We start from the raw sequence: 16,197 nt of genomic DNA, 5'->3' as shown, positions 1-16,197 counted from the left end.
GGGCAGTTATTTTGCGCCTTTTTTTATCAACACGCTTCTTGTGACCCTGTTGGATATTTGCCATGAAACGCTTGATTGTTCGGTGATCACACTTCAAAAGTTTGGCAATTTCAAGACTGCTGCATCCCTCTGCAAGACATCGCTCAATTTTTGACTTTTCAGAGTCCGTCAAGTCTTTCTTCGGACCCATTTTGCCAAAGGAAAGTAAGTTGCCTAATAATTAAGCACACCTTATATAGGGTGTTGATGTCATTAGACCACACCCCTCATTACAGAGATGCAAATCACCTGATTTACATAATTGGCAGTTGGCTTTCAAGCCTATACAGCTTGCAGTAAGACAACATGTATAAAAAGGATGATGTGATCAAAACACTCATTTGCCTAATAATTCTGCACCCAGTGTAGTTGTGTTTAGGTGCTGACTGCCTGACTGCATAAATAATCAATTGTAGAACATGCAGATTTATTCACCTTCGATCAAAAATTTAGGAAAAATGGTGAAATTGCTCCCCCCAAAAAACGCCAAGTCAATTATTGAACCTAATCAAAAGTGGTGTCTACCGTGTGATTTCTGATTCCAAACCTTCCTCCGTCCGACCGTTCTGCCGCAGTACTCTAGGTTCTCTGTAGACGTTCTGGGTTTTCCTCGTAGCTGAGTTCATTTTCTCGTCAGCTGCTCTATGTTTTCCTATTCAATATGGAAAATACAATATCAAAGGAGCCGCCGAGATCAAAGGAAAGAGAATTTCAGTAAGGAGGTAATGAAAAAAAAACTGAGCCGTCTGTGAATCCTTCATTATTCTATGTGTCAATACTGAGCCTTGAGGATTGCAATAAATATGGTAAAGAGATGCAAATGGGAAAATATGTGGAATATACAGACGACTGCTGAGGTACTGGGCAGTGTAACAAACTAGAATGGATCTGAAAAGTGCCAATAACTTATATAAGCCGCGTTCTGCTGCCATTCATGGCTCTGTATATATTGCCCCAGCAGCTCGCAATGGCGGTACTTTACTCATTGGACCAGTGCATAAATGGCCTCCATTAAATCTGTATATATCACGAAACAATTACTGACCTCAGGGAGACCAGTCAAAGAAAACACTGCGGCAGCCGGCAAAGGCGCTCAATCAGTGAAATCCTAGGTGCAATGCTCCCTGGGAAATACAAATATGCAAATAAAGTCTGTGGAGCCTCATTTAAGAGTCTGGATATTGACTTAAAGGGCCACTTAATATGGTGGTAATGGTGTTTTCCGAAAGGAGCCACTCCTTGGCTGGGTCTTTCCCTGGAGGAAGATCTGGTTAGTCCCGTGTTTGAGCGCCTTTGCCGGCTGCCGCAGTGTTTTCTTTGACTGGTCTCCCTGAGATCAGTGATTGTTTCGTGATGTTGGTCTACTAGGCATTGCTTCCACCTAGCCAGAATCCTACTCCACACTGATGAGGGGCAACACCCCAAAACAGCTGTCTGTGGATGGGTACCTGGCCTTGGTATTTCCCTTGTCATATCTGTAAACTCGTAAAGAGCTGGATATTGATTTAAAGGGCCACTTAATATGGTGGTAATGGTGGTTTCCGAAAGGAGCCACTCCTTGGCTGGGTCCTTCCCTGGAGGAAGACCTGGCTAGTCCCATGTTTGAGACTCTTAAATGAGGCTCCACAGACTTTATTTGCATATTAAATCTGCATATAGAACATTGAACTGGTTTTATGTCATTTATTATGGATGATGGTTGGTTTAGAGACTTTTTTCATTAGCGTTGACTCCTAACAAGCTGCAGCAGGAACCCTCTCCCCTTGACCCACCAATAGTTGTCACCAATGTAGGAAGCCACCAGTTGGCTTGGCCATTATTTTATGATGACATGGCTTCCTTTGAAATACATGCAGCACCATGTGTAATACCACAACATACTGCGTCCTCCAAAGTAAGGAAGATGCTCGGTGTAGTGTCACGTGCAGACTGATAAGATGGGTTCTTGAAGCCTCTAGTCCGGATGACCAGGTTTTATGCAGACTCAAACCGAATACTGCTGAAATTCTGCTATGGTGGCCAATTGTTGCACAACTTTGTTTCCCAACATGTGGCTGTTGGTGGACAGAGCTTCGGCTACACTGCCACCTCACCACCGTAGCACCACCTGGCTGTATCCTTATGAATCATGGACAGGTGGCCCTAATGCAGCAGTGTAGATGCGTCTCTAATGGTGCGGTTGTAAGTCATAGTTGTAAGGTGTGTTCCTCAGGATACATTGAAGTCTTGCGCGAAAACACCGACTCCTACACAGTTCACTCACCGTAATTATTTTACATGTTGATGATTCAACCAGAAAATGGAAAACATTCAAAACATTATACAGACCCTCGTGCTGTAGAGAGTGGCACCCAATCTGTACCTACTATATTTTCTATAAATCTACCTACTGGCAAGCTGGTCAAAACTGGTTACCTGTCCACACCCTGATAACTGGGAGATTTATATGAGTGTAGTGTACGGGCTCACCTGCTGTACAGCACAACAGTTTACAATCAATTACCTGTATCTCCTGAACCAATATTCCTCTCCCGTCCCGAGGAATAGTCTGTCCTCAACTATACCGAAAATACCCTAACAGTGAACCAACTGCAATGGCCATTTAGCCGTGTAAGATCTATCGATGATGAGAAATTATCCCGTACTATAATGTTCCTCAGAAACTCTCTCCTGAAACAAAAAGAAATTAAAATTTGGTCTGAAGTCCGTTGCGAGCCGTGTCAACACCTAGACGTGGATTAGAATTCTTAATTACAGAACAAACAGAAAATGTGGCAGCAAATCTGGAAGTTCCGGACACTGATTTTGGCAATAAACGTGGCCTGAAACAGTCAATATGCCTATCTTATCTTTTCAATTGTCTTGTTATTAAATATTGAAGGTACAATGACATTAACAAGAAAATTCTTAGTCAATTAAAGAAACCCATGAGGGTATAATGTATAACACTTAATGTACAAGCAAAAATAAATATAACAGTATTAGAGTTGGGGATAGAAAACAAGAGGGGCGAAGAGTAAAAAAGAAGAAAGAGGAGGGGGGAGGTCTGACATCACTTCAGAATGAAATTATTTTTAGCTATGGTTGCACACTTGATGAAGGCAAGGACTAGATCTGAAAAGATTCCATGGGCTCCAGGTCTCTTCAAAGGACGCCTGTGTATGATTCACTAAGGCTATAACTTCGGCCATATGGTATAATTGGTCTATTTTGTCAATAATTGCTGAAGCAGGGGAATTAGGATTGATCTCCAGTAAGTAGGGATGAGAAGTTTGGCTGCGGCAATTATATTGAGGGCAAGGACAGAGGTAGTCTTCTTCTCATGGTATATGGGGAAATTCAGCAGTGCGACTTCTGGCGTTAATGTCACTATTTTCCCGGTAATAGACAGATGGATAGAGCTAGGCATATTGACTGTCTAACTTTAGGCCCTATCTGAGTCTTGAGTATTTTGGCACCAGAATGTAGTGAGGTGTGATTGCGGGTACTCACTGGGTCAACCTCAGTGGGTCGTAGCTTTCTTATTGACCCAGGTTTGCTCTGGACAAATAATTGGTGTATATGGATGGATGCAGCAGGTGAACGGTATCCATTGACTGTGACTTAACCCCTCTGGGGCGTCTAACAACTCTGACATTAGGTCCTGGCCTTTTCCGTCTCTCAGCAGCGATCCTGGTAGAAACGTCCACACATCTGGACAGGTTCTGATCATGGACACCATCAGCTCCACGCTGCCGCTGCTCTGCTCTCTGTGAGATGCTTCCATGAGAGGATGTCATTGGATTCTCATGTCCTCTCCCTGTTCTCAGTCTGTCCTTAGTATGGCCGCACGTCCTCTTCCTGTGTTTCACATCACCTCAGATTGATGGCAGCTCCACCTCTGACATTCTGTATCTTAGTCTTTCAGTAATGCTCAGGCAACAACAACATTACCACAAATTGCCTATTTACAACAGGTACAGTATTATACTGATGTGCACACACATTTATACCGCCCTGGTGAGCCGACACTCGACACACATCTCCCACAGTGCCTGATATGTAGCTGTGCTGCGCTGGTGTGCTGAACCTGAACCGGCTGATCTGTAGTGGTGGAAGCCAGTATGCAGCAGAGCATAAGAGTACTGGAGGAAAGGAGACTTGGATGAAGTAGAGCTGAGTAGCAGAGCTTGAGTAGTGGAGACTTGGATGTAGCAGAGCTGAGTGGTGAAAGTGGAGCAGGAGACTTGGATATAGCAGAGCTGAGCAACAGATCTAGAGTGATGAAAGCCAGTATGTAGTAGAGCATTGTAGAAATACTGGAGAAAAAGGAGACTTGGATGCAGCAGAATTGATCATTAGAATTTAAGTAATGGAGACCTGGATGTAGCACAGCTGAGTAGCAGAACTGGAGTAGCGGAAGCCTGGATGTAGCAGAGCTGAGTAGCAGAACTGGACTAGTGGAAGCCTGGATGTAGCAGAGCTGAGTAGCAGAATTGGACTAGTGGAAGCCTGGATGTTGCAGAGCTGAGTAGCAGAAATAGAGTAGTGGAAGCGTGGATGTGGCAGAACAGAGTAGCAGAAATAGAGTAGTGGAAGCGTGGATGTAGCAGAACAGAGTAGCAGAACTGGAGTAGTGGAAGCCTGGATGTAGCAGAGCTGACTAGCAGAAATGGAGTAGTGGAAGCCTGGATGTAGCAGAACAGAGTAGCAGAACTGGAGTAGTGGAAGCCTGGATGTAGCAGAACTGAGTAACAGAAATGGAGTAGTGGAAGCCTGGATGTAGCAGAGCTGAGTAGCAGAACTGGACTAGTGGAAGCCTGGATGTAGTAGAGCTGAGTAGCAGAACTGGAGTAGTGGAAGCCTGGATGTAGCAGAGCTGAGTAGCAGAAATGGAGTAGGGAAAGCCTGGATGTAGCAGAGCTGAGTAGCAGAAATGGAGTAGTGGAAGCCTGGATGTAGCAGAGCTGAGTAGCAGAACTGGAGTAGTGGAAGCCTGGATGTAGCAGAGCTGAGTAGCAGAACTTAAGTATTGGAGGACCTAACTTAAATGAAAAATCTGATTTCCTGCAGTCAATAGAGGAAGTTAAGATAAAATGACTATATATTACCTTATATATACTTTGAAATAAACAATAACAGAGTATGCAGTGAGCTCCCCCTAGTGGTGACTGCGAGAGGTCAATATTGTATCAATCTACTCGCACGATGCAGAGGATTTGAAGCTCTGTATCCGGAACATGATGTTATTATACAGATCTATTGGGAAATGCACTGTGCAGTGAACTTTAGACCTGAAAATGATGGCGCCTTATAGTAAACAACATTGCAATGCAAGGATGAATGTAGAGAAGGCAATCTTAGTAATGAAATGTTAAATAGTAAGAAAGTAACTAACTGTGTTTATACCCGCAGTCGCTGTCACAGCGCCCATCCCTTTCATCTCCCGCGCTGTCAGAAGCCTCTGGTGCAGCGTTTGATGCCGCACTACTTCTCCATCCCTGGTTCATATCTTCTTTTTCATCATCCGAGAGGGAACTTTGACTTTTCTTTCACTTGATCATCTTCCCGTCCTCCCTCATTATGTTTCTCATCAGGTTTGTATTCCTCAACTTCAAAATCTTCATCAAAGTCTGTGGGGAAAAACACGCAGAAAAAAAACTATATTTTAAAAGACTTGAGGTTCATTTCAGTTTAAAGCAGAAGGCGCCGTATTGGCCTCTCACATCGGATGGTAATAAAGGACTAATATATGGAGATGCTGAAATCTTCTGTGAAAAATCCTCTTATTGTATATTTTGCATTCACATCACCCAATATATACCATAACTCATTGACTCAGCTCTCACTTATCAATATGATCATTAGCGAGTGTCAGGTCACTTGCTTCTTATCTTTAGACTGTTGTATTGCTATTCTGTACTTAAGGATAGCAAACAAGATTAGATTTAACATTATTAGAATATGCCAGAATACTAATATTATCAGTGTGGGATCGTGTTTGTAGCAAATTTGGCTATTATGATCCCAGCGTGGACTCCCCGCACCCTGATTTACTAAAGGTACTTTAATGAGACATTTTGACTGCATGGTTAAAAACTGCATTAGAAAATGTACAAATACTCAAATCCTAACTTATGATAAAGAAGGGAAAACTGAAGAGATCCATAAAACAATCATCTTTATTTAAATCTGAATATAAAAACCAAAGAAAGAGGGCGTGGCATGGCGGGAAAGGAGTGAGGACGCACTTAGGAGAGCTCCCACTCCCACACCGGTGACCGACCCGAACAGAGCCCGAAATACATACCCCATGCACAGGTGTCTGCTAGGAGGACCAGGGGGAGCACATCCGCAGGCCCTTCTGCACCCGACAGTGCTCCCCAAGGCATTTCCCGCTACTTTACAGGAGCGGGAAGAAGGGAGGCCGCGGGCGCCATGACAGATGCGGCGAGCAGAGCGTAGCAGGCCCCACCGCCAACAGGAAGTAAGATGCAGGTGGTGGGAGAACAGTCCGGGGAGACAAGACTGTAGGGGGGCCCCCTGGGAGAACTGGTGACACGACCGCAGGAGCCCCGCAGACAGTGAGGCGCTCTCCCCAGAATAAATCCACTGGGCCCCGGGAGACCCATCATTCACAGGGGAGCCCCGCGGACGGGCCAGCGCAACCACAAGTCGGTGGGCCGGGCAGGAACCCGGGGGAGATGAATGCGGAACCCCCCACACCACAGGGAGGTGGCAGTGTCCCCCCAGACGCCGACATGGATACCGCAGATGACTCTGCAGCAACAGGGGGAGCAGACCCCATGACGAAAGGACAGGCAGATACCACAGTATCCCCTGCTCCTCAAAGAGGCCTGCCATATATTATGGCAGCTCCTCTACCTTTCCATCGGCCAGAGGCATCCCTGACACCGCAGTGTGGGAAGATGTCCTCTTTTTTGACAGGACACTCCGCAGCACCCATGGGAGCTGATTTCAATATATTATACAATACGATAAAAGATATCCCGACGAAGCAGGATATGGAGCAGTACATTGCCCGTTTGGAATCCTCCTATAAGGATGAATTTTCCATACTAAAAGATGGATGATATCCAACAATGTGGTGAGAAAGTGGAATCCCATGACCAGCTTTTAGCCTCTTTGAACGAAAGAATAGAGGCTCAGGAATCTGTCACAGCCGCTCAAGCTAGACAGTTGCAAACTCTAGCAGAAATGCTGGATGATTCTGAGAACAGGGGATGCAGAAATAGTATAAGAGTAAGGGGATTGCCCGAATCTTTACCCCCCCAGGAGTTGAACACCACTTTGAGAGGCATTTTTATCTCGGTACTAGATAGGCCTCAGGATGCCCCATTGGAACTGGATCGCGCCCATAGGTCCCTGGGCCCACGTCCCGGCGAGCAAGACCCACCGAGAGATGTGATATGCCGGGTTTACAAGTACCAACTTAAAGATGCGGTCATGGGAGCAGCCAGGAGAGTAAAACCCATAAACCACTCGGGATCTCGTATACAGCTCTTCCCAGATTTGCCAAGATGGACCCTACAGAGACGCAGAGCTCTTCGCCCTCTCTTGGACGAGCTGCAGCGGCACGACCTTCCTTACACTTGGGGATTCCCGTTTTGTCTCCGGGTTCGGAGGAGAGGCAGAGTGCATCGTTTAAGTCATCCTAGGAGTTCTGGCATTCTCGGCCGCCTTGGATGTAACTGAAGTGGATATTCCTGATTGGCCATCCTTACCATCATTTTATAGAATAGAGGATCCCCGAAGAGGCCAGAACCCTCAGCAGCAGCGTCATTGCGGGGGACGGCCCAACGGTCCGGGGCACATACAACTGGCAGAAGGAGAGGCTGACTGATTTGTCCTGAACTGGAGATTGTTTTGTGGTGTCATATTTTGAGGGATAACTCATTGTCTAAAAGATTATACTGGTTCAGAGCTACAGAATGGGGTGCCTAAAATAATATCAGTGTTGTTGATAACTGTAATGTATAATAATTAGATCTGTCTCTTTAAGCAAGCCAGACTTATGGGACTTGGAGGGTGGAGACAAGAGGGATGAGAAGGGAAGTTTCAGTTTCACTTCTGTGTAGCATGGGAATGCAAGTGTTATGCTGTGTGCTGGAGGACGAAGAATAAAACATATCTAAAGTTTAATACCTTGAATTCTTCATAACGTGTGGACATTACAACTGGCGACGAGGATGGGATATAATCACCTACTGCTGTGAGCACGGACTCTATTTTACCGCTTCACACGCCAGCACCACTGAGAGACTCTATCATGGCTGACTACTTGCACACATTCCCACAGTTTGATATGACTGATGTCATTAATCTCTCCCATAACTGGAGAAAATGGCTAAACAGATTTGAGAATTTCCTAGAAGCCATGGACATAAAGGAGGAGAAAAGAAAGAGAGCTTTGCTCCTGCATTGTGCAGGCACAGGAGTCTATGACATATACAGTACGTTACCTGCAGCAGAAACAGACACATACAACAACTGCACTAAAGCTATCACTGGCTACTTCAACCCCAAACAGAACATCAGATATGAAAGATATAAATTCAGGATTGCCAAGCAGCTTCCAGAAGAGTCCATAGACACTTATGTCACACGGCTGAAAGAGTTAGCACATGGATGTGCCTTTACAGATGTAGATGATGAAATCCTAACTCAAATAATTGTCACCTGCTCGTCTAATAACCTAAGGCGTAAGGCTCTGCAGCAGGATATCTCTCTACATGATTTGCTCAAAATGGCCCGTGCTATAGAAATAGCAGATCATCAGGCTACTGTAATGGAGAATGGGGATAAATTACATGTGCATAATCTCAAACAGAAAAGTTTACCAGACAAACAAGCCCAGAAACAGAAGAAATGTTATAGATGTGGACAGGATTTCCCTCACCACCAGAACAAATGTCCAGCTATGGGACAAACCTGCAGTAAATGTGGAAAAGGGAATCATTTTGCAGCTGTTTGCAAATCAGCGCACTACAAGCCTCCGCTGCCTATGACAAAATCTGCAGATGTAAAAGTGATAAATCAGGACACAGAAGAAATGTCTGCGACTGAGAACTATGTGTTCACTACCTCTGTCACTGGTTCAGTACAGTCTCCCTGTGTTACACTCTCAATCTGCAACACTGACATTACCTTTACAATAGATACAGGAGCTTCAGTGGATATCATAGATGGCACTACATATGAACAATTGAAAACAAGGCCAGTCTTACAACAAGTGCAGACTAAAATCTTTCCTTATGGATCTAAAACACCTCTAGCTATAATGGGACAATTTGATGCTGAAATTAGATATAAAGAAAACAGGCAGAAAACCACTTTCCACACATTACAAGGATCGGGAGGATGTCTTCTCAGCTATCACACTGCCTTGGAGCTAGGGCTCATCCAGATTATTCATACCATAACTGACCCTGCGGATATGGATGTACAAACTATGGTGAACAGCTTTCCCTCCCTATTTAGTGGTTTGGGAAAACTAAAGGACTCTCAAGTACACCTTCATGTGGATGACAATGTTCGTCCAGTAGCCCAGCCTCACAGGCGTATTCCATTTCACCTGAGACAGAAGGTAGAAAAGGAACTCCAATTGCTCATGGATGAGGACGTTATTGAAACTGTTACTGGTCCCACTCCGTGGGTCTCTCCACTTGTGGTAGTTCCAAAACCAAAGACTCCTGATCAAGTGAGACTGTGTGTTGACATGCGCCTGCCCAACACCGCTATTCAGAGGGAAAGACATATCTCACCTACGATTGATGACATTATTCATTTATTAAATGGAGCCACCGTCTTCTCAAAGCTCGACCTCAATAAGGGATATCATCAATTAGAACTGAGTCCAGAGTCCCGATACTTGACCACATTTTCCACCCATGTGGGCCTCAGAAGATACAAAAGATTGACTTTTGGAGTCTGCTCAGCAGCAGAAATTTTTCAGGATGCAATAAGGAGTGTCATTCAACACATCCCAAATGCCTTTAATTACAGTGATGACATATTGGTTTTTGGTAAAACTCAAGCTGAGCATAATCGTGCTCTATATGCTATCTTCGAATGTCTGCTTTCTGCTGGACTCACTTTAAACAAAGAGAAGTGCGAGTTGGACAAGGGTTCATTAGAATTCTATGGTCACATCTTCTTGGCAAAAGGAGTACAACCAGACCCCAAGAAAGTGGAAGCTATTAGAACAGCCTCAATTCCACAGGATGCTAGTGAAGTGCGTTCTTTCCTTGGAATGGCAAGTTACTGTGCTAGATATATTCTGAATTTTTCAACAATCAGCAATCCACTACGGGAACTTACAAAACAAAGTTGTATTTTTCAATGGTCTCAAGACTGTCAGGCCTCTATTGAAACAATTAAAAATGAACTCTGCTCGACAACCACTATGGCTTATTTTGATCCAGCTCTTCGAACTGAACTGATTGTGGACGCCAGTCCCGTGGGACTGGGTGCTATTCTAGCACAGTACAAGGATAACAATCAAAATCCTCACATCATTTCTTATGCAAGTAAGAGCTTAACAAACACTGAAAGAAAATATTCTCAACCTGAAAAAGAAAGCTTGGCAGTTGTCTGGGGATGTGAACACTTTCACTTATTTCTCTATGGAGCTCCCTTCACCATTGTCACAGATCATCAAGCACTTCTTACAATTTTTGGAAATCCCAGAGCAAAAATGCCTGCACGAATTGAACGATGGGGCCTACGTCTACAGGACTACAACTATAAAATTGTTCACAAACCTGGAAAATACAGTAATCCGGCTGATTATCTTTCAAGACATCCTACTAATGATGATATACCTGTGCATTCCTCCATTGAAGAATACCTACGTTTTGTTACAGATCATGCCGTGCCAAAAGCACTTTCTCTTGATCAATTTATAAATGAAACAACAAAAGACAAGACACTCTGTGCCCTAATACAAATCATCCAAAATCGAAGGTGGCATGAAATTCAAAAGGAAAAATTTCCTGATTCTGAGATTGATCTGAAAGAGTTAAAACTATTCTCAAACGTACGTGAGGAATTATCAGTCACTGAAGAACACCTCATTCTTCGAGGTACCAAACTAGTTGTACCTAAGACTTTGCGTAACTTAGTCATACAGATAGCACATGAAGGTCATTTAGGAATTGTTGGCACAAAGAAGTTACTCAGAGAAAAAGTGTGGTTCCCAAATATGGATCACTTGGTGGAAGAAAAGATTAGACGCTGTTCTACTTGTCAATTAATCACTCCATCATCAACCTTAGAGCCATTACAAATGTCTCCGTTACCCACTGCTGTCTGGGAGGAAGTGGCAGTCGATATATATGGACCATTGCCAAATGGCCAATACATTCTCGTAACAATTGATGAATATTCTCGATACCCTGTCATTTCATTTATCTCTTCAACATCTGCTAATAATGTCATACCGGAGCTGGACGACATTTTCTCGGCATATGGTATTCCAAGAGTGGTCAAAACAGACAATGGACCTCCCTTCAATGGACATGTGTTTACACAATTTTCTGAATACTTGGGATTCAATCAAAGGAAAATCACACCTTGCTGGCTGCAAGCCAATGGAATTGTGGAACGTTTTATGCGCACTCTGGGGAAACTTATCAAGGCAGCGAGCCTGGAGCACATCCCACTGAAACAGTCATTATACAAATTCATGCGTAATTACCGCAATACGCCACACTCCACTACTAATGCTGCTCCAGCTCGTTTAATGTTCAGCAGAACCCTGCGTATACGTCTCCCTGATGTGACCAGCCATCCCCGACCGAGTGACTCCTCAGTGAGATCCACAGATTTCTCCAACAAACAAGCCATGAAACGTTATGCAGACAGAAGGCGAAGGACACAGTCAAGTGCCATCGAAAGAGGGGATGTCGTGGTGGTACGTCAAAGACCAACCAACAAGACCTCACCTGTATATGGTCCTGCAAAATATTATGTTACTAAAAGGAAAGGCAGCATGATCACAGCTGAACGAGATGGACACTCCATAACGCGAAATTCTTCATATTTTAAAATCATACCGCAGAATGATGACAATGAACTCTCTTTGGTGGAAGATTTGGTATCTGATGGTGGAGAGGACCAACAAGAGGTAGCTGGTCCATCAATAATGAACCCTCTCAATGAGCCCAGACGTTATCCTACACGAGAGAGAAGAGCTCCATCGAGGCTTATTGAAGAAGTGTAACTACAGTTTTGTTGTTTTTTTTTTTGTTTGTTTCTCTGGTCTTGGAATTGAACAAATAAGACTAAACGGACACATGATTTCTTTGGACGTTTTCATGTTGTTGCATTTATCAGTAATATGGGTTATTTATAGAAAAAAAAAAAAAAAAAGGGGATGATGTAATGTATAATAATTAGATCTGTCTCTTTAAGCAAGCCAGACTTATGGGACTTGGGGGGTGGAGACAAGAGGGATGAGAAGGGAAGTTTCAGTTTCACTTCTGTGTAGCATGGTAATGCAACTGTTATGCTGTGTGCTGGAGGACGAAGAATAAAAGATATCTAAAGTTTAATACCTTGAATTCTTCATAACGTGTGGACATTACAATAACGAAACTGGTTAAGACATGGGGTATGTTTCACTCGTTTATAATTAAGATAAAATATACATGGTCTTTACCTGTTAAGTTTTCAATATAAAGGGAATACGACTGTTAGATCATTACGGGGTTGGGAACCGGGGGAGACGGTGTCTCCGACTACTCTTTTGCTGTACACTTAAGCCCTGGAGGCGCTGTTTTGCCACCGAGGCACGCAGCTATTAACGTTTACTTCCAACAGGTTAAATTGTCCATTGGAGTGTGTCTATCCACACTCGTTAAATTTCCTTTACCTTTGTCTTCTTTTAACTTTTTATCTACTTTCTTTGTCTATACCCACCTCCCTTGTTAGCTTTCTCTCCCTCTTCAACAGCGGGCTTTGGACTGCGAAGCCGATCCATCCCTGTAGCCGAAACTTACATCCTCGACCTCGAACTACAGATATACTGCCGGGTAAGACCGCTGCACAAAAGATAACACTGGGCTCCTTGAATACTAGAGGCTTTAATACCCCGCAGAAGCGGTCACATATTTTATATGGCATGCACAAGAAAAGAGTAAATGTGTTAATTTTACAAGAGACACATTTTAAAGTCGGACATATTCCTAATATTCACGATCGATATTACACAACCTGGTTCCATAGTGCTAACCCGAATTCACGATCCCGTGGGGTGTCTATAGCGCTCCATAAATCCCTCCAACATACCATATTGGACACATTGGTCGATGCGGAGGGCAGATACGTGATCTTGAAAATTCAGATTTTTTTCAACCACATATACTATAGCGGGTTGGTACGCCCCCAGCCGAGACCAAATACGAGCTGCTAGATCTTTCTTGAAGACCGTGGCTGTTTGCTGAAGGGGTGGTTATACTGGGAGGTGACTTTAACATGACTCTTAACCCGACTCTAGACTCCACGGCAGCAAAGTCTTAAAGCCCCGTCACACATAGCGATCTCGCTAGCGAGATCGCTGCTGAGTCACAAGTTTTGTGACACAACAGCAATCTCACCAGCGAGATCGCTGTGTGTGACAGCGATCAGCGACCGGCCCCCCTGCCGGTATCGCTGATCGTTCTGGGAAATCTCTGAACATTTCTTTCGTCGCTGATCTCCCGCTGGCCAGCACGCATCGCTGTGTGTGACAGGCGGGAGACCAGCGATCAGCGATAAAATAATAAAAAAAAAATAAAAAAATATTACTATTCTCATCTTCCGACATCCCGCGCAGCATTCCCGCCTCTCTCCACGCTCCGGTCCCAGTAATCCTTTGCAAGAATGACCGCGAGACTTCGCGATCCCGTGAGAACGGACGTCATCGCGGTAATTCTCGCAAAGGATTACTGGGACCGGAGCGTGGAGAGAGGCGGGAAGGCTGCGCGGGACGTCGGAAGGTGAGAATAACAATATTTTTTATTTTAATTCTATTTTTGACATGCATCAGCTCTGAACACAGCGATGCCGCACGCACGGCGTCGCTGTGCTAATCGCTGGTGAAGCTGTCTGTTTGTCAGCTCACCAGCGATCACATAGCGATTCACCAGCGATCCTGACACGTTGATATCGTTGTCGGGATCGCTGGTAAGTCGCTATGTGTGACGGGGCCTTTACTTATCTCTTCGTCAGCTGTCCTCTTTGAAAAGGGACCTCCAAGATTTACGGCTCACTGACGTCTGGAGACTCTGTAATCCAAATGAGATAAACTATACGTTCTTTTCCACACCACATAACTCATATGGTAGGATAGATTTCTTTCTCCTTAGTCATTGTGCGCTGGCCTGGAACCCAAGACCTTCTATCGGGAGTTTTCTGTGGTTGGATCATGCTCCAGTGTTTCTGGACATTAGTCCTCCTGACTCAGTGATGCGACAGTGGACATGGAGATTAAACGATAATCTTTTAAAAGATAATACTTGTGTGGCCGACATTAAGTCTACCATAGCAGAATTTCTACAAGACCATGCACATGATACTACTGCCATGCCTATTAAATGGGAAGCCCTTAAATGCATCCTTAGAGGGGTTCTCATTAAACATGGATCTCGTTTGAAACAAATAAAAAGTAAAGAAATTATAAACTTGACGGAAAAAATATTGACATTAGAGATGAAGCATAAGACGAACAAGGAGGCGGAAACGTTGATTGACCTGATTAAATGCAGGGACGATCTGAAGTCCCTACTAAATGAAAAATACCGACACCACAGAAACCGCTTTAAAAGTATGTTATACTGTCAAGCTAACAAATGTGGACGTCTGTTGGCTAGATTTTTACACCCACGTAATCAGACCACATACATTTCATCTCTCCAGCAGAACGGGGGCCGAACGACGTCAAACCCGACAGAAATTTTGGACATAATGCGGCGTTATTATCATACATTATATAACATCAACGGAGATTGTCCCCCTCAATCACCCTTAGATCCTCAACCACACATAGAATCTTATATACGTGACACTGCCCTTCCTACATTGGCCTCAGATTCAACTACTCCATTAGACTCGGACTTTATGACCAAATAGATTGATGAAGCCATCCAAAATGCCCCGGCTGGTAAAAGCTCGGGACTGGATGGGTTTTCCCCTCATTTTTATAAGATGTTTCGAGAACAACTTAGCCCCATTATGACATGGGTGTTTGACTCCATCACAGTTGAGTCTCCGTTCGTTCCACAATCTCTGGAGGCTTTTATTACAGTAATACCGAAGCCAGGGAGGGACCCTAAAATAGTAACAAACTACCGCCCAATATCTCTCATTAATGTTGACGTAAAACTATATGCAAAAATCCTAGCGAACCGACTGGCTCCTCTCTTGCCCTCAGTAATACATTCAGACCAGGTGGGGTTCGTGCGGGGAAGGGAGGCGAGAGACGGCATAGGTAAGACTCTCATCTTGACTGCATATGCTAAATCAAAATGTAAGCCGTTGGTTGTGCTGTCGATGGATGCGGAGAAGACCATTGACTGTGTACACTGGGGCTTCATGTTCTCGACCCTACGACAGATGGGCCTGGGAAACCGCTTCTTGCATAGGGTTGCAGCCCTATACTCTGGGCCTTCGCCAAGGGTTAAGGTTAACGGAGCAATGTTGGACTCTATGACCATTGGGAATGGGACCAGGCAGGGGTGCCCTTTGTCGCCCCTTTTATATGCAATAGTTATGGAACATTTGGCGGTGGCGATCAGGATGAACCCCAGTGTGCACGGTCTATGGGTAGACAGTGTTCATTATAATGTCCTCTTTATGCGGATGACCTCCTACTGTATATATCCCAGCCACATATTACCCTCCCATCATTAATGGAAAAGTTCCAAAAATATGGAGCAGTCAGTAATTTTAAAATTAACTTTCAGAAAACTGAAGCCCTTAACATATCCCTAGGACAGACAAAACTCACAAGAATTATGGGAAATTTCCCCTTTCGGTGGAAAACCGGGGCCATTCAATATTTGGGCGTTCAGATCCCTACTGACACGACTGACCTATATAAACTAAACTATGTTCCCCTGTTGGAGTCGACTCTGAAACGGTTGAGGGAATACGGACGGAAGAGCATCTCGTGGTTTG

General features: G+C 44.3%; 1 long non-coding RNA gene across 1 annotated transcript in view; it reads right to left on the bottom strand.

The window, feature by feature from the left end:
* Window positions 1-16,197, bottom strand: part of LOC141048793 (uncharacterized) — a 44,512-nt gene that overhangs the window by 16,263 nt on the left and 12,052 nt on the right. The window contains exons 2-3 of the long non-coding RNA XR_012220149.1: window positions 5,428-5,651; window positions 565-691 (exon numbers count right to left, since the gene is read on the bottom strand). This is a non-coding gene — a long non-coding RNA (uncharacterized lncRNA). The remainder of the gene's footprint in view (window positions 1-564; window positions 692-5,427; window positions 5,652-16,197) is intronic.

This window comes from Dendrobates tinctorius, unplaced genomic scaffold (assembly GCF_039654945.1).
Source record: "Dendrobates tinctorius isolate UK_male_01 unplaced genomic scaffold, ASM3965494v1 ptg000138l, whole genome shotgun sequence".
Taxonomy (NCBI): domain Eukaryota; kingdom Metazoa; phylum Chordata; class Amphibia; order Anura; family Dendrobatidae; genus Dendrobates; species Dendrobates tinctorius.
This window is presented reverse-complemented; position numbering and strand designations above follow the sequence as displayed.